Source organism: Tenrec ecaudatus, chromosome 8, assembly GCF_050624435.1.
Source record: "Tenrec ecaudatus isolate mTenEca1 chromosome 8, mTenEca1.hap1, whole genome shotgun sequence".
Lineage (NCBI taxonomy): Eukaryota > Metazoa > Chordata > Mammalia > Afrosoricida > Tenrecidae > Tenrec > Tenrec ecaudatus.
Window position 1 is genome coordinate 106,579,865 of NC_134537.1, and position 18,758 is coordinate 106,598,622.

Sequence of the window (18,758 nt, forward strand, 5' to 3'; positions counted from 1 at the left end):
GATAAGAGTTGTATGAGCCCCTAATAAAATGTTTAAAAAAAACTATGAACAAATTCCTATGCACACTTGCACATATCTTATTTTGAAGTAAAAGAAAACCCAGTGGGGCAAAAGCACCTGGCGTGCCAGATAAAGGTCCTCAGAGGGCCACAAGTGGCCCATGGGCCATAGTTTGAGGACCCCTGACTTAAGGAATTACCTATAGAGGAACAGGTAAAACAGGCTTGGGCAAAACTCTGAGCAGCTGAGCTCATTGGCAAGCGAGACCTTGAGCATAATAACTAGCTATTACTTCTCACTTACCGGGTGACTGTGACAAGCAGGCTAGGGAAAATCAACCGGGGTTACTTCATTTCCCAGTGCCACTAATCCTTTCAACCCATATCCAAACTCACTGCCATTGACTCAGAGTGGCCCTGTAAGACGGGGCAGAACCTGCTCCTGTGGACTTCTGAGACTGCAACTCTCTCTTTAAAAAAAAAAAAATTTCTAGGCATATCCTACACATTCCAGTATGTCCCCTCACATACAGTTCTGTTGTTCAATCCCATCAGGTGGGTCATATGAGCATCAATGCTGTCAACTCCCCTCCACTCACTTCCCGTGTCCTCAGGGAACCATTACTCCGGCCACTGTCTGAGGGGTCATCTATCTCGACTACCATGCACCAAGGGACCTTAAATACACAAATCTAACATGATTAATGAGGTATAAAGCATTAAGACCATAGTAGTAAGGGTAGGAAATCTTAGAGAATTAGAGGGTAGTTATGCGGTTCATCAGTGCCATACTAGTTTTTTTTTAATGGTTTTATGGGGGGATCTTAAGCTCGTATCACAATTCATCCATCCATCCATCCATCCATCCATTGTGTCAAGCACATTTGTACATATGTTACCATCATTTTCAAAACATTTTATTTCTTCTTGAACTCTTGGTATCAGCTCCTCATCCTCCCCGCCCCCCTATGAACCTTTAATAATTTATAAGTCATTATTTTTTCATGTCTTACACCAACCACTGTCTCCCTTCACCCACTTTCCTGTTGTCCATCCCCCTGGGAGGGGGTTATATATAGATCATTGTGATTGATCCCCTTTCTCCCCCTACCTTCCCCTTCCCCTCCTGGTATCATACTCTCATTATTGGTCCTGAAAGGTTTTTCTGTCCGGGATTCCTTGTGTTTCCAGTGTATATACTCGGTCTAGCAGGATTTGTAAGGCAGAATTAGGGTATGATAGTCAGGGGTGGAGGGGTAGCATTGAAGAACTAGAGGAAAGTTGTATATTTCATTGGTGCTACATGGCACCCTGACTGGCTCATTTCTTCCTTGTGACCCTTCTGTAAGGGAATGTCCAATGGCTACAGATGGGCTTTGGGTCTCCACTCTGCACTCCCCCTCATTAACATTGATATGATTTTTTGTTCTGGGTCTTTGATGCCTGATACCTGATCCCTTCAATACCTCATGATCATACAGGCTGGTGTGCTTCTTCCATGTGGACTTTGGTGCTTATCAGCTAGATGGCTGCTTGTTTACCTTCAAGCCTTTAAGGCCCCAGATGCTATATCTTTTGATAGACAGGCACCATCAGCTTTCTTCATCACATTTGATATGCACCTATTTTGTCTTCAGCGATCCTGTCAGGAGGGTAAGCATCAGAGAATGCTGGGTTATTGGAACAAAGGGCTTTTTTTGTTATTGTTGTTGTTTTATTTTTTTGTTGCATTGTATAGATCGGTCTTGTTTTTGTGCATGTTATTATCTTTGCAGGTCTGTCTAAATAAGATAGGCTGGATCAACAATCTGGAGGAGAAAACAATGGGATCGAAGGTTCTGGGGGGACATGGGAGAGAGACAGGTGGGGGGAAAGGAAGTGATGTTAACAAACCCAGGGACAAGGGAGCAAGATGTGATCCAAATCAGTGGTGAGGAGTGTATAGGAACCTGGTAGGGCGTGCCCAAGGGTAATGTAACCAAGAGGAATTACTGAAACCCAAATGAAGGCTGAACATGATAATGGGGCAAGAGGAAAGTAAAAAGAAAGAGAGGAAAGAGCTAGGAGGCAAAGGGCATTTATAGAGGTCTAAATAAAGGCATGTAAATATGTAAATATATATGAGGATGTGGAATAGATCTATGTGCATATGTTTATAGGTTTAGTATTAAGGTAGCAGATGGACTTTGGAACTCCACTCAAGTACTCCCTCAATGCAAGAATACTTTGTTGTATTAAACTGACATTTCATGATGCTCACCTTCCCAACACAATCGCTGAAGACTAAGCGGGTACATAAGCAAATGTGGTGAAGAAGGCTGATGGTGCCTGGCTATCAAAAGATATAGCATCCCAGGGCGTGATGCCCCAACAGACTGGACTGGAAAACGCTCCTAAGGGCCAGCAAACAATCCCTGAACTAACTACAAAAAAAAAAAAAAAGATATAGCATCTGGGGTCTTAAAGGCTTGAAGGTAAACAAGCAGCCATCTAGCTCAGAAGCAACAAAGCCAACATGGAAGGAGGACACAAGCCTGCATGATCACGAGGTGCCAAAGGGATCAGTTATCAGGCATCAAAGAACATAAAAAATCATGTTATTGTGTGCTCATCTCCCTAATACAATCGCTGAAGACAAATGGGGGCATAAGCAAATATGGCAAAGAAAGCTGATGGTGCCCGGTTATCAACAGTTATAGTGTCTGGGATCTTAAAGGCTTGAAGGTAAACAAGTGGCCATCCAGCTCAGAAGCAACAAAGTCCACATGGAAGACAACAGCCTGCGCGATCACAAGGTGTTGGAGGGACCAGTTATCAGGCATCATCAGAACAAAAAAAATCATATCGATGTGAAAGGGGGAGTGCAGAATGGAGACCCAAAGCTCACTTGTAGGCAATTGGACATCCCATTATGGAAGGGTTGTGGGGAGGAGATGAGCGAGTCGGGTGCAGTATAGCAATGATGAAACATACAATTTTCCCCTAGTTCTTCCCCCCCACTATCATGATCCCAATTCTACCTTACAAAACTGGCTGGACCAGAGGATGTACACTGGTACATATGTGAACTGGAAACACAGGGAATCCAGGATGGATGATCCCTTCAGGACCATTGGTGAGAGTGGCGAAACCAGGAGGGTAGAGGATGGGGTGGAAAGGGGGAACCAAGTACAAGGGTCTACATATAGCTTCCTCCCTGGGGGATGGACAAGAGAAAACTGGGTGAGGGGAGACATTGGACAGTGTAAGATATTACAAAACAATAATTTATAAATTATCAAGAGTTCGTGAGGGAGTGGGGAGAGGGGAGGGAGGGAGGAAAATGAGCAGCTGATGCCAGTGGCTTAGGTGGAGATGAGGTGTTTTGAGAATGATGAGGGCAATGAATGTACAAATGTGCTTTACACAACTGATGTGTGTATGGATTGTGATAAGAGCCCCTAATAAAATGATTTAAAAAAACCGCAATGACAAAAAAGGAAAAGACTATAGTTTTAGGTCTGTTTGTTGACCTTTAGGAGTGTTTTCCGGTAGAGTCTGATGGGGTGCCATACCCTGGCCTCAACGTCTAATTTTGGTATTCCCTAGGGACTTCATTGCTTTGCCCCCATTCTTGCTTTGTTGCACGCCCTTAGTGTTTCACCCCAGTGGCACACCCTAGAACAGATATATCATCTGTTTCCTGTGGGCCTTCTGAGAGGGTCCAACAAATCATCTTAAGGTGGGTTTTGGGTCTCCACTACATCCATGTCCCTTCACAACGATTTGATTGCAAATTTTGAGCCTCTGATACATCGACACCTCATGATCACACAGACTGGTGTGTTTCTTCCAATGTGGGGTTTGTTGCTTCCCTGCTAGATGACCACTTGTTTAATTACAAGCCTTACAAGACCCCGGATTCTTTATCTTTTGATAGCCAGGCACCATGAGCTTTCTTCACCACATTTGCTTATTGTGTTAGGCAGGATTCTCTAGAGAAACAAAACCAGGACACTTAGGATTAAATTAGTCCTGCGCTAGCCTCACATTATTATCCTGTTTGAGCCCATTGTTGCAGCCTCTATGTTGATGCATCTTGTTGAGAGGCCTCCTCATTTATGATGTCTCTCTACCTTACCAAGCATGGTGCCCTTTGCCAGGGACTAGTGTCTCCTGATCATGTATCTATAGTACCTGAGACACAACCTTGCCATCCTGACTTCTCAGGGGCATTCTGGACCTACTTCCAAGACAGATTATTTTCTGTTCCTTTGGCCATCCATGGTACTGTCTGCACTATGATTCAACTGTATCTATTGTTCCTCAATCTTCCGTATTCAGTGCCCAACTTTCACATGCATACAAGGTGACTGAAAATACCATGATTTGGGAAGGGGCACCCTAGTTCTTAAAACAGTGGTTTTCAACCTTCCTAATGCTGCGACTCTCTAATACAGTTCCTCATGCTGTGGTGACACCCCAACCATAAAATTATTTTCGTTGCTACTTCATAACTGTAATTTTGCTACTGTTATGAATCGGGCGACCCCTGTGAAAGGGTCATTCGACCCCCAAAGGGGTCATGACCCACAGGTTGAGAACTGCTACCTTAAAGTAACATCAAGGCAGTGGGTCCCATGAACTCTGCACTGTGGTTTTCATGAACACTGATTGAGGGTCCAAGCAAGATGAAATCCTTGACAACTTCATTCTTATCTCCCTCCATTTATCATGATGTTAGCTATTGGCCCACTTCTGAGGATTTTTGTTTTGTTTCCATTGAATTATAATCCATACTGATGGCTGCAATCCTTGTTCTTCATTAGCAAGTGTTCAAGATTTCCCTCTTTTCATCAAGCAAGGTTATGTCATCTGTTTACCAATGGTTATTAATAAGCTTTCCTCCAGTCCTGATGCCACATTTCTCTTGTTATAATCCATCTTCTCTGATTATTTTCTCATCATACAGATTAAGTATGGTGAGATGACACAACTCTGACACACACACCTTTCCTATTGCCTCTTGACCCATGTACAAGTTCCACATGATCACAACGAAGCGTTCTGGAATTCCCATTCTTCCCAATGCTATCCATAGTTTATTATGATCCACACTGTTGAATGCACTTGCACAGTCAACGAAACAGAAGTGAGTGTCTTTCTGATATCCTCTGCTTTCAGTCAAGATCCATCTGCTATCAATGATAGCCTTGCTCCGTGTCCTCTTCGCAATGCAGCCTGTCAACGTGCCGCTGTAAGATGGATGGTCTTCAGCAAAATTTTACTTGCATATGATCTTAGTGATACTGTTCTTTAACACTTTTATTCTGTTTGATCACTTTCCTTTGAAATGGGTCCCCATATGGATTATCTTCCAGTCAGCTGGCCCTGAAGCTGTCTTCCAAATCATCTTGCATGGATGAGTGAGTGCTGCCAGTGCTTCATCAGCTTGTTGAAACATTCCACTTGGTGTCCCATCAATTTATGGACCTTTGTTTGTTGCTACTGCCTCCAGTGCAGCTTGGCCCTTTCCTTCCGCTCCATTGGCTCTTGCTCACACGTAGCCGTGTGAAGTGCATCTACTAGTTATTCTTGGTACAGCGACAGGGTGTATTCTTCCCATCTTCTTTCAAGGCTTCTGCATCGGTATATATTTTGTCCACAGAAGCTTTCAATATTCCAACTCAAGGCCTGAATTTTTTCAAGGAAAAACTTTGTATGAAATGGTTTTCAGAAATAGGGGAATGATAATACTGGGCCTATCTAAACCAATGTCCCCAGCCTGCTCTCTCTTTACCCCGCCTTTGGAAGCTCTGCCAATTTCAACCAGTGCCAGAGAATTGCCTCTGTGGGTTTTCAAGACTGCAGCTTTTCACAGGACAGAAAGTCTCGTCTTTCTCACACTGAGCGGCTGGTGGTTTCGACCTGCTGACCTAATGTGCTACCCACTATGCCCCCAGGGCTCCTGTTCTTACTAAGCCTTCATCATTTCCCAATGCCACACTCTTCTTCATATACTTCACCTTCTTTTCAGATTATTGGCTGAATCTCTGCTTTGGTTAATTGACAGACTCTAGTCAATGGGTTAAGTAAGCCGCTCAGGCCTCAATTTCTCATCTGTTAAACTGAGAAGGCAGAAGTAATTTCGCTGTAGACCTGAGAGAAGCATTAAATGAGATGATTCACTTAACCAACTGTGGCATATAGTAATTATTTGATGCATGTCAGTTAATGTGTTTCGATCCTTTGTTGTTATTACTGGATTCATGCTCAACTTATCTCATATTTGATTCAGTGAGAGACTCTGGATACAATCCTATTGCCTTTTGACATGAACCTACTGTCAAGTACTGAGGAGTGTTTTGTTTTTTTTAAATCTTTTTATTGGGGCTCATACAACTCTTATCACAATCCATACCTACAGCCATTGTGTCAAGCATATTTGTACATTTGTTGCCTTCATCATTCTCAAAACATATGCCTTCTACTTGAGCCCTTAGTATCAGCTCCTTAGTTTCCCCTCCATCCCCACTCCCTTCTCCCTCATGAACCCTTGATAAGTTATACATTTTTATTATTTTGTCATATTTTACACTGTCCAATGTCTCCCCTCACCCACTTCTCTGTAGTCTATCCCCCAGAGAGGAGGTTATATGTAGATCCTTGTAATCGGTTCCCCCTTTCCACCTCACCTTCTCAGCATCGCCACTCTCACCACTGGTCCTGAAGGGATCATCTGTCCTGGATTCCCTGTGTTTCCAGTTCCTATCTGTACCGGTGTACATCCTCTGTTCTAGCCAGATCTGTAAGGTAGAATTGGGATCATGAGAGTGGGGGTGGGGAGTAAGGAAGCATTTTAGGAACTAGAGGAAAGTTGTGTGCTTCATCATTGCTACACTGCACCCTGACTGGCTCATCTCCTCTCCACAAACCGTCTGGAAGGGGACGTCCAGTTGCCTACAGATGGATCTTGGGTCCGCAATCTGCACTCCCCTTCATTCACAATGATTTCCCTCCACCTCCCCCTCTCCCACATCCCTGGACCTGTCAGTTCCGTTGTTTACTCCTCCAGATTGTTCATCCAGCCTATCTTATTTAAACAGCCCTGCGGAGGTAATAACATGCACAAAAACAAGACAGAGCAAAACAAAGCAACAAAAGAAAAGAAAGCAACAACAAAAAGCTAATGACAAAACAACAACAAAGAAAAGCCTGTAGTTAGTTCAAGGACTGTTGGCCTTTAGGAGTGTTTTCCTGTTGAGTCTGATGGGGTGCCAAGCCCTGGCCCCAAAGTCTATGTTTGGTATTCTCTGGGGACTTCATTGCTCTGTTCCCCTTGATTTTCTGTTGCACCCCCTTAGTGTTGTGCCTCGGTGTGGTGGGATCACATCGGGTGGAATTCCCACACTGTGTCTGCAGCATTGTCCCCTGTAGGGCTATGGGGCCAGGGAGGGATGTCTTGTCTCATAGTGGGGCAGGCCATATGGTCTTCTCTGTGGATTGGTTGCTCTGAGCGGGAATATCATCTTCAAGGTTTTGTGGGCCAGGATGTGCTCCACTCTCTCTTCCTCCCCCTTCATCTGCTCCCGTGTGCTCTGAGCAGACATGTCCCTCTCCCTGAGCTGCAGCTTCAGTGCTGTCCTCTGAAATAAATTCTTCTGGGGGAAGGGGTTGGTGTCTACATAGTTGGGATTGGGGCCGGCCCCTAAGACCTCTCTACTAGTTCTGTGCTTCATGCCTGTATGTTGCATTCACATATTGGAGCATGGGGTTGAAGTCTGGTGGGATGTTTTCTTAATGTACAGTTACTCTTTATATAAAGCTCTTTCTTATACCAATATGAATCTCCCTGGATTTGTTTCTCTAGTCTACGAACTAACACAGTCATAGAGCCACTAAACAAGTAAGTGATGAATGATAACTTCAACTAGTAAGAAGCCCCAGTGGGGTTGGGCTGCGATGTGCAAGTTCAGCAGTTCTGAACCACCAGCTGCTCCACGGAAGAAAGATGGGGCTTTCTCCTTCCTGAAACACTTAATGTCTCAGACAGCCACTTGGGACAGATCTACCCTGTACTATCGGGTCGCCAAGGAACAGCATCAACTCGATGTCAGTTAATTTCAGTAAGAATTAAGTACTATGAATAAAAGAACCAAAAAAGTTCTTAAATACAGAAAAGGTTCAGTGCAATAAGGTCGCTGAATAGCACACCTCAAGGTTAGTGGTTTGATCCCGCTCAGTGGCACTGCCGAGAGAGTCCTGGAGATCTGCTTCCATAAAGAATACAGCCAGGACTGTTCTACTGCGTCACACTTGGGGACACGTTGAGCCGGAATGGTCTCCAGAGCAATGGGTTTTATGCTTTGGTGGGAGAATGGGGTGCACACGCTGTGGGCCGCAGTCTCGCATCAGGGTTACGTTAGGAGCTGCAAGAAGTAAAGCTAGAACACTCCTTAGAAGCCACACTCATCTCACACGCTTTGGATCTGTTAAGAGGACGAGGTCAGCACGCTTGGTCAAACAGAGGGTCAAAAACTCTCGGGAAGATGGACACACAAGGGGCTGCAATGGGCTCAGACCGAGGAAGGGCTGGGAGCACGGTGCAGGACGGAGCAGTGTTGCCTTTGGTTGTACACAAGGACACACATTGGACTGCAGGGAACACCAACAGGCTCGGACTGTTCATGAAAAGTTCAGTGGGGACTGAAGTCGCTCTGAGCGCGCGCCAGCCCTGCTTGAATGCGATTTGGGAAAGAGACCGTTTTCTGTGCCTTGTTTTGGAATAGGGCCCAAGGGACCTTCCCGGGAACTTTGCAGCAGGGTTGGCCCCCTCCCGCGGCCCAGGGAGGGTCTGGCGGCTCTCCCGGGGAACTGGGTCCCCAGCTTCCTTCCAGGCGGCACGCTCCGGAAAACCTGGATCGAGGATCGCTAGGCCTGGGCGGCTCACCGCCTTCCCGGCCAGCTCGCTGTCCGGCCGCTTCCAGACGGCCTTCCCGGTCTTCCCGCCGCTCGGGCGGGGCGCCCGCGGCCAGGGAGGACCCGCCCGGCTGCCGGCCGCTCGCTCGGCAGCGCGTCCCCCCGCGCGCGGCGGCGAGGTGAGTGCTCCCCTGGGGTCCGGCGCCCAGACACCAGAAGAGACTTTCCCCAGTGTCCGGGAGGCCCCGCGGCCGTCGCCGGGGGCGCGGGAGGGGGGCGCGGACGGACGCCGCCGGGGGCGGAGAAAGATGCCACCCCAAGGCCCTTTGGGGAGCACGGGAGCCTGCTGAACCCGGCTTTCCCGAGGCTTGGCCCGCGCCGTAGTCCTGCCCGTTGGCTGAAAACAGCACAGAACAAAGCAACAACCCCGGGAGGGGCCCAGTGGCCGCCCGAGCGGCCGCGGGAGCGGGGACCCAGGGGCTCCGGTCCCTCCCGGGCCTCCGCGCTCTGCCCAACCCGGCGCTGCCCGCGTGGATCCGCGCTGCCCTCGGCGCCCTGTCGCCTCCTCCCCGCCCGCGTGGCCCGAGGGTCACTTGTTGCTGGAATGGCGAGTTGCAAGTCGCAGCCATTCTGCCTTTCCTGCCGCCCAGAGCTGTGTGTGCCCTGGGAGAGAGGCCGGGGTTCTAGAAGAACCCCGACAGCAGGCTCCCCTTAGCCGCGCCAAAGCCACTTCCAGCGCAGTTCTGTGACCAGTTAGCCCCCCAGAGCAGAACTCAAAAAGCAAATTACTGTGATTTTTAAGGCATTGGGGCATGTCCTGGTGATTCTTTTGCACATGGCAAATGCACCGGCCAATTGCTGGTTTGGGCTGCGCGGGGTTTCACGCACGACGGGACCTGGGTTCTGAATGGGACCAAGAGGCGGAGTACCGAATAAGTCACTCTAGATCCGTCAAACTGGTGCTTACCTTGTACACTGGGGACCCGCCAACCCTGCCAGGGACAGTGAATTTGAGGAGGTTTCATTCTCTTGGAAGGTGCTGTGTGTAGAAGCAGAATATTTGCAGTGGTGAGGAAAACAAGCGAAATTCTTCAGCGCACGCTAAGTGTTTACCTTATTGGGTTACGTGACACGGATAACACATGCACTGTGATTGGGCCCAGTTTTTGATCAAGGACAATTTTCCTTATATAACTAACCCTCTTTCAAAAGAAGATCCCCCCCCTTGCAGAATTAAATGACTAATCTTAGGCTTGCAGAATTAAATGACTAACCTTAGTGGTGGGATGATTTTCCAACTCGGACAGGGTCACACGTGATGGAGGCTCAACATCTCCATTAAATAAGCAGTTGGAATATGGGCGTACCAAATTGGAGAGCCTCGCAGAAGTTTGTCTTCCCCTGCCTCCAGTCCAGAGGCTGGGTCGAGACATCAAAAGGTCTGCTGTACTTTTGAAATTCTGTGCTTTTAATGACTCTCTTTTCTAGTTTGCTGCTAGATGGCAGTGTTTAACAGTGGATTAGATACACACACTAAGCGCGACCTCTTATTATTGCTCATCTTGTATTCTTTCTGCAGCAAGGGAAGAAAGTAGTGCATTTTAGGTTTATCTCACGCATGAACATTTTTGGGAAAAAAACAACAGGAAATAAAAAGAACCTGGTTTCAGGTAACAGTACGGTTACCTCTATGTCTGTATTCAGACATCCCTCATACATACCTCCATGCTTTCAACATTTGCAATGGGAAGGATTGATTTTAGCAAGAAATGCAATACTTCATTCAATTATGGCACTCGGCAGCAGACGTTTACTATAAGTGTTCCTCATCCTATAGGTTAAAAGACGCTTAAACAAAGTTTATATTTGCACATGTCACGTACCCTTTCTCTTGGTGAATAAACCCCCAGTTCTCAAAAGCTAATGCTGGCTTGTTAGAGAAGTGAACGCAGGTAGACTGTTTCATCTTAAATCTGTTTTGTGCAAATATGATTACTTCATATCTTCAGAAGTCTGGGTTTATTTTGCTGGTTCAGTTGTTTGGATGGTTATCTGTTTATTTGCTGAATCTTTTCTTTTTTTTAAAAACAATTTATTAGGGGCTCATACAACTCTTATCACAGTCCATACATATACATACATCAATTGTATAAAGCACATCCGTACATTCCCTGCCCCAATCATTCTCAAAGCATTTGCTCTCCACTTAAGCCCTTTGCATCAGGTCCTCTTTTCTCCCATGAAGAGTTGTGCTCCTGGACACTATTCTAGGGATCCGTGTTTAACTTGGGGGTGAGATCTCAGGAGATCAGCAGGTACTGCCCATTGTCTTCAGGGAGGTGAGGAATTCGACAGTTTTGCCCCTGCTTGTTAGCTTGTTCCTCATTTGGGATGACATAGATGATAAAAGTGGATGCAGGATTTTAATTGAGCTCTTCTGCCTAGTGGTAACATTGTCACGAGGCGACATTTAAAAACATTTTGGAGAAAGAGTGGTTGGTTGTCGAGATAAACAAATGTGAAAAAAGATGGTCCCTACGCTTGGTCTGTCTTCATGTGCTCAGTTTTTGGTGTGGCTCATCATGGTCACAGTCTTGTTTCCCCCACTCCTCTTTTCAGAAATGTGTGCTTGTTGAGATGCAGTGAAATGGAGGCACACCTGCAGCAAACTATGAATCTATTATTGAAAAGAAGGACCCGTGGACACAAATGCTGAGAAAGAGGACTTGGTTGAAATGGAATCATGCCATGTTTTTCAAGGGAATAAGGAGTAGAGCCCCCATGGAAGATGTTTGCAACATAACCAAATACATGAGCTGTTAATGTGCAAGAGTTGTTTCCCAGGCACCCAATGAACCAGCTTTAGAAAGCGTCCACAAAATAAGTCCCTAGTGGCATGCTTTCTAGGCACTATTACAATAATAAAGTAAATACACATGATATGGAGATATAAATTAGGTTGAGGCTGGAGAGGATCTGTAGTTCCATAGGTGGTGGAGAGAATGAATTGATTGGCTGCTAACCGAAAGGTCGGTGGTTCCACTCCACCCAGAGACACCTCTTAAGAAACTTCTAGAAATCAGTCATTGAGAGCCCTATGGAGCACAGTTCTGCTCTGACAAACTTGGGGTCCCCACTGGGTCCTACTCGATTTCCCCACAACTGGATAAGGCTTCCCAGAGGATAGGGCTGAAAGGAATACCTTATGGGGAAAACTGTGAGAGGTGTGCGTGTTCCATAGAGGCAGCAGCCCATGCCAACGTAGGGTGGGATGGGTAGGGGGTCGCTGGGATGGTACATGAGTCTAGAAAGAGCAGGAAGCATGGGTCTCTGTGTGAGAGAGACCAGAAGGGAAACTGGACAAGGAGATGGAATTCATATAGTCTTGTTTACTGGGCTAAGAAATTTGATAGTTATCTTGAAATCTTTGGGAAGGATTTTAATTAGAGGATAGTTACAGGCCAGGATATGGTCTGGAAACTCGTCTGACAGAGTGGAGACTTGTAGGGTGCTCAGAATAGTTAGGAACCGGACCACTTAAGGGACTTTTGGATGAAGCAGATGAGAATGAATGAGGAGTGTTGGTGAGTCAGCCAGAATTGAAACACTTGGCAGATGAGACCTAGTGACCTCCCATTTAGTAGCGGCATGATTCACCACTCACTGTGCCACCAGGGGGTCCTGCATTGAAGAAGGGTCGTTAAAAGTACCCGAAGAGTTGTCCAAAGGCCCGTAGGCATCTTGCCATCCATCTGCCGCATCTTCTGTCTTTCCTAGGACACTCACTCCCAGGGGTGTTCTGGAGATGTGTACATTATAAATTGAAAGCACCTCTTGGGGGTGTTAAATCTATTCGAACAGTTACAGCTTAGTGTGAATAATTTAATTTAGTTAATTAGACATATACTTCTAAAAATGTTCCCAGGTGTAGCCTTTAGCACAATTAAGATAACAAAAACCAAACCCACTGCAGTGCCCCTATAGAACCGAGTAGAACTCTTCCAAGGCTGATTACAGGGACCCATGGCCACTATCACCAACTCGTATGTCAGTTTGTCGATTGGGTTGGCTTGTGCATTGCGGGAAGCTCCACCCCTGGAATTTCAGATACAAGTGGGTGACCCAGGGTGAACAGATTTCCTTGGAGCTTCTAGACTAGGACTGACTGTAAAGAAGGGACAGCCACCCCACTTTTGAGGGTGCAGCCACTAAGAACCTTAGCAGTAGCCGTGAAAGATCACTTATATTATTGAAACCATTGCCAGAAGATGAGCCCCTGAGGTTGGAAAGGACTCAACTACAACCTAGGAAGACCTGCCACCTCAAAGTGGAGTCAAACTTAATGACACGAATCAACATGAATGGAGTGAAGTTTTGGGGACCTTCATTTGCTACTGATAGGAATCATTGGGGGCACAATGGTTACAGGTTGCGCTGCTACCTGCAAGGCCAGCAGTTTGAAACTACCAGTAACTCCAAGGGAGAAAGACGGGGCTTTCTACTCCTGTAAAGCATTACAGTGTCAGAAACTCACCGAGGCGGTTCTACCTTGCCCTATAGGGTTGCTGGGAGTTGGCATCAGCGCTATGCCAGTGAATTGGTTTGAGATTTCATTTGCTGATGGAATATGAGAAGAAACAGCTTCCAAAATCCATTAATAATTGGAATGTGAAAAAAATTGGAATGTGCTAGGAGTATGGAAGCTAGCGAAATTGGAATGCATAAAATATGAGAGGACAAATACAGATCGTTATCCTAGGCATTAGTGAGCTGAAAAAGACTGCTATTGGCCATTCTGAACCAGATCATCATATGGTCTCCTTAAGTGGAAAGGACAAATGAAAAAAGGAGTGACATCACCTTCATCGTCAAAAAGAAACTTCAAGATCTGTCTTGAAGCACCATTTTGTCTGTGATGGGATAATATGTATATGCCTACAGGAACACTGGTTCCGGCGACTATAATTCACATGTATACAGCAACCATAAACCACTGAAGTCAGCGATGAAGGAGAAAACTCAAGATTTTACCAACGTTTGCAGTCTGAATTGATCAAACATACATTCGAGATTCATGGATGATTCTCCGTGACTGGAATGTGAAAGTTGGAAACAGAGACAGAGGATCTGTAGTTTGATGATAACAACCATACTGGAGATCACATGATAGAATTTTGCAAGATCAATAACTTATTCATTGCAAGGACTTTTCTTCAACAACGTAACAGTGACTGTACCTGTGGACCTCAGCAGATGGGATGATACCCTGGAATCAAGTTGACTACATCTGTGGAAGGGATGATGGAGACATTCACTATCATTAGAGAAAGCAAAGTCCAGGGCTCTGTGAATTTGGATATGAAGGTTTACAGAGCCGATCAGTCCTTCATCCAACCATTCATACGCGTGTTATTTCACTTCATTGACTTCAACCCCACAGTGACATCACTTACCCCATGTCTCCTCTGTCCTGTTTCCAGTGTCCTTTTTTCCTAACCCTTCTGACATTTGTCCTACGCAGTGCTGCCATTTTGACCTGGAATGGTTGATTAGTCTAAGGTGTGTGTACTTCATTGTTCTAATAGAGCCTTCTATTATTTGGCTGAAAATTGAGTTATGGGGGTGGATTCATTTTCATACCCAAGGGATGACTTAGGGCCATCATCTTGGGGGTTCCATCAGTCTCTATCTGACCAGTAAGTTTGGTCTCATGATTTTGAATTTTGTCCCATGTTTTATATCTGTTCTGTCCAGGATTTTCTAATTGTGAGCCCTTTGAGAGAGAGAGAGAGAGAGAGAGAGAGAGAGAGAGAGAGAGTTAGTGGTAGCCGGGCACCATTTACTTCTTCTGGTCCCGGGCTTGTGGAGACTGATGTTTGTGTGGCCCATTATCTACTGGAATAATTGTTTCCATGCATTTTTAAATTTTCATCATCCTTATTTCCTTTAGACAGGGAGAGACCAATAATTGCACCATAGAGGCTGTTCATGAGCTTTTAAGACCTCAGTTGCTACTCCTCAAAGCAAAATGTAGAATTTGTCTTTGTGGATTATGTTGTTAATTGACCTGGATATCCCCTGAGATACAATGGTCCTGAGCCATGGGCCCAGTGACTCCTTCCCTCAGGGTGTCTGGTTTTGCATAAGTTTTTTTAATCACTTTGCTCCTTGCTTGTGCTACCACATTCATGGATATATTTGCAGCAAAAGTAAGTATCCGTGTATAAATAACTCTCTGACAAATCTCTCTGTTTTTGTGTGAACTGAAATTCCCCTTCCCACACCCGTTCAGCCTCCATGCCTGTCCCTCCATCTCCTTGTAGATCACTGCCATTGCAGGATTGTGTGTGTAGCAGTATTGCTATCTGTTGCCTTTAGCCCTTGCATTCCTTCCAGTGTCTTCCCTGCCTCCATTACTTTGTTACCAACCTCTCTCATACTGGGTACTGCTCAAAAGCAATAGCAAATTCAGAAGCTAAACAAAAGTAAAACAAGTCAATGAGAAACAAGAATGAGTACATGCCACCTGAATTTAGAAGTCATCTCAAGAATAAGTTTGATGCATTCAAAACTAAAGCCTGAAGACACACATGGACTGACATCAAGATCCATGTGAAATTTTGAAGGATTTGATAGGCAAAACAAAAAGCTAATGAAGCGCTGGAAGCACTTACTCATCAAGAAATTTGGAAGACAGCGATTTGGTTAACTGATTGGAAGAGATACATATATGTATCTATTTCAATGAAAGGTGACCCAACAGAATGCTCAAATTATATGAACAATATCATATGCAAGTAAAATTTTGCTGAAGATCATCTACCAAAGATTGCAGCAGTACATTGACAGGGAGCTGCCAGAGATTCAGGCCATATTCAGAAGATATACAAGGAATATCATCGCTGATGTCAGAAGGATCTTGGCTGAACGCAGGGAATACCAGAAATGTGTTTACTTGTGTTTTATTAACTATGCAAAGGCATTCGACCGAGTGGACCATGTCAAGCTATTGGTATCCTTGAGAAGAACGGGAATTCCAGAACACTTCATTGTGTTCTTTCAGAACCTGTCAAGTGGCAGTTGTGCAGACGGAATACTGACTGGTTTACGCCCAAGAAAGATGTGCAAATAACAGAGAAGCTTGCTTAAGTGAAGGAAAATGTGCATCAGAATTGCAGGAAGGCATTCTACCCACCTTTGATCTTCAGATGATAACACGTTGGTGCTGAAAGCGAGGAGGGCTTGCGGCATACCAGTGTGTTGACGAAGACCCAGGATTTCAGCCTTCGGTGTAGATTACAGTGCGCTGCACAGAAAATGAAAGTCACAACTCGGCCAATAGGTAATATGAGAAATGGAAAAAAGAGTAAAGCTGTCAAGGATTTTGCCTTGCTTGGGTCCACAATCAATGCTTATGGTAGAAGCAGTCAAAGCAAACAAGGCATCTCATTGGACAAATCTCCTTAAAGTGCTAATGAGCAAAGATGCCACTTGAAGACTGGGGTAGTTACATAATCTGGTGTCAATTTGGGACTGGAGAGAATTAAGAATGAAGGGGCGGAGTCTAGTCTGTCAATTGGTTCATAGCCAATGGGGCCTCTGTGTGGACATGGTCTTCTCCAGAGAATTCTGGGAAATCCTGTATTTCCTCCTTGGGAAGACTTCTCTCACTCTACTCACTCCCTTGGAGACTCGCTACTGACAAGGCTGCCTCCCTGCAAGACACCCCTGAGGAGAAGCCACAGGGACTTACCCTGATGCAGTATTGGGTGCTGGAGAAGCCATTTGGAGACCCCTGCCATTGCAGAGATGCTTACAGTGCCACTGGATCCAAAGACTTTCTACCCACTGGCCTGTGATCATCCTGCATTCGGCATCATTGCATGTGTTTCGTGTGTCTGAAGAGGACTTTATAGATTGGTATTAGACATATGGGCTAATATCAGACTTATGGGCTTGGACTGGACTGGGTTGGAATGCTTTCTTAATGTATAATTACCCTTTATATAAAACCCTCTCTTATACACATATGGGGGTGTATGAAGTTGTTTCTCTACTCTCCCTGGACTAACACAAAGACTAAAGTTCACTTAATGACAAAGGTGCCCCAGAAGGTTGGAGAAGGCTTAATGTGTTTGAATTATGGTGTTGGTGAAGAGTACTGAACACACCAGAGACTGCCAGAACTAACACATCTATCTGGGAAAGTCACAGCTAGACTGTTCCTTAGAAGCTGGGATGGATGTTGAGACTTTGTCTCGTGTGCTTTGGACACGTTATCAAGAGAGGCCAGTGTTTGGAGCAGTACATCCCACTTGGAAAAGCACCAGAAGAGAAGATCTTCAAAGAGATGGATGGCCGCAGTGGTTGAACCAATCTTAGGATGGCACAGACCCAGGCAGTGAGTGTTGGGCTATTCTGTAGCTGGGTGGCTATGAGAGGGAGCCTACACATTATGAAGTGGGACCGAGCTCGGTGATCTAACCCAAGTTGAGATTCTTTGCAGCCTTTCTCAGTTGTAACCTTCAGTTATTCTGTTCTCATTCAGGCAGCCATGTGTTGATCCCACAGAGGACCCAGGAGAGGCCTGAACTGTAAAAACCACCAGACTTTGTCCTCAGATTTCCCTCCCATCTTTTGTCCTTCTGTATTCTTGACTCCTAGTACTCTTAAGAAGGGATCTCTCCCAGCCCCTCTTTTCCTTTTATGTTGATCTTGGAATCTGGTGATCTGATTTCAAGACCAACTTCTAACCTTCCAAAACTGGGATCCTTGGCAAGCCACAGAAACTCTAGGGAGACTCAGTTTCCTTATGCATGGGAATTGGGAATAACAATACCTTCTTTAGAAAGTGCCTATGAATATATGAATGCACTTGAGGATTGATATGTATGTATAATTACATAATTTATACATATTTTAGGTTGTAATATTACTATGTTACCCAGCCTGGGTTACAGTAATTATACCTATAGTAAATTGCTTTGCACATAAAATGATCATTTGATAAATTCTGTTAGGCATGGTAGAGAAAAATAATATTGAGTATTTATTATTTACTATGAAATAATTGAGGTTGTCCAAATTTATATCACGTGCAAGTGACAGAGCCATAATTTGAATCCTCTATGGTGACTTCTGGAGGTGCAGTGGCGGAGTGGTTACCCGTAGGGGAGGGAGGGGGGGAGGCTGTGATTCGCAAGGTCAGCAGTTTGAACCCATCCCCTGCTCCTAGGGAGAAAAAAAGAGTTCTAAGGAGGTATACTCTCAGAAACTCACAGGAGTAACACTACCCTGTCCTATGGGGTTAACATGAGTTGGCGTCCACTCTATGGCAGTGAGTTTGGTTTCCTTTTGAAGTGCTGGCTTCACATTGTATGTAGTTCATAAGCTAGTAGATTTTTTGTGCTTTTTGTTAAGACTTTTTGATGCTAGCTGCCAGAGAGCTGCTCTCCACAGGGATGCTCTGTGGCTCCAGCAGACAGCCTGTGAGTTAAGTTAGCATTATCTAGTGAGCATTTTATAGTTTTAGTAAAAGCCAAATAAATAAATGAAATAGAAAAAAGAAAGAAAGAAAAAGGATGCATGAATTTCAGAGCCAGACCAGTTTCTATTTGTTGTATTTTATAATTTTGCACAAATTACTTTACCTCTTTCAACTTCAGTTCTCTCACCTATAAAAGTGAGGCTCATAATTGCTACCTCAAGTGTTGTGAGCTAATGCACCCCAAATATTTAGGAAAGGTATTGCTTCTGATAGGCCAATCAATACATATTATTAGCTTTCTCTCTCTGGCAAAGTGAGCATTTTTCTTTTGAAGTTTCCATTCATTGGGCAGCGACCTTATTCTTAAATGAACT

The 18,758-nt window shown here is 45.1% G+C and overlaps 1 protein-coding gene across 1 annotated transcript in view; it reads left to right on the forward strand.

Moving 5' to 3' along the window:
• The first annotated feature begins 8,744 nt into the window (after positions 1–8,744).
• Positions 8,745–18,758, forward strand: part of POFUT3 (protein O-fucosyltransferase 3) — a 112,687-nt gene continuing 102,673 nt past the window's right edge. The window contains exon 1 of the mRNA XM_075556712.1: positions 8,745–9,076. The gene's annotated coding sequence lies outside the window, so the exon portion shown is untranslated. The remainder of the gene's footprint in view (positions 9,077–18,758) is intronic.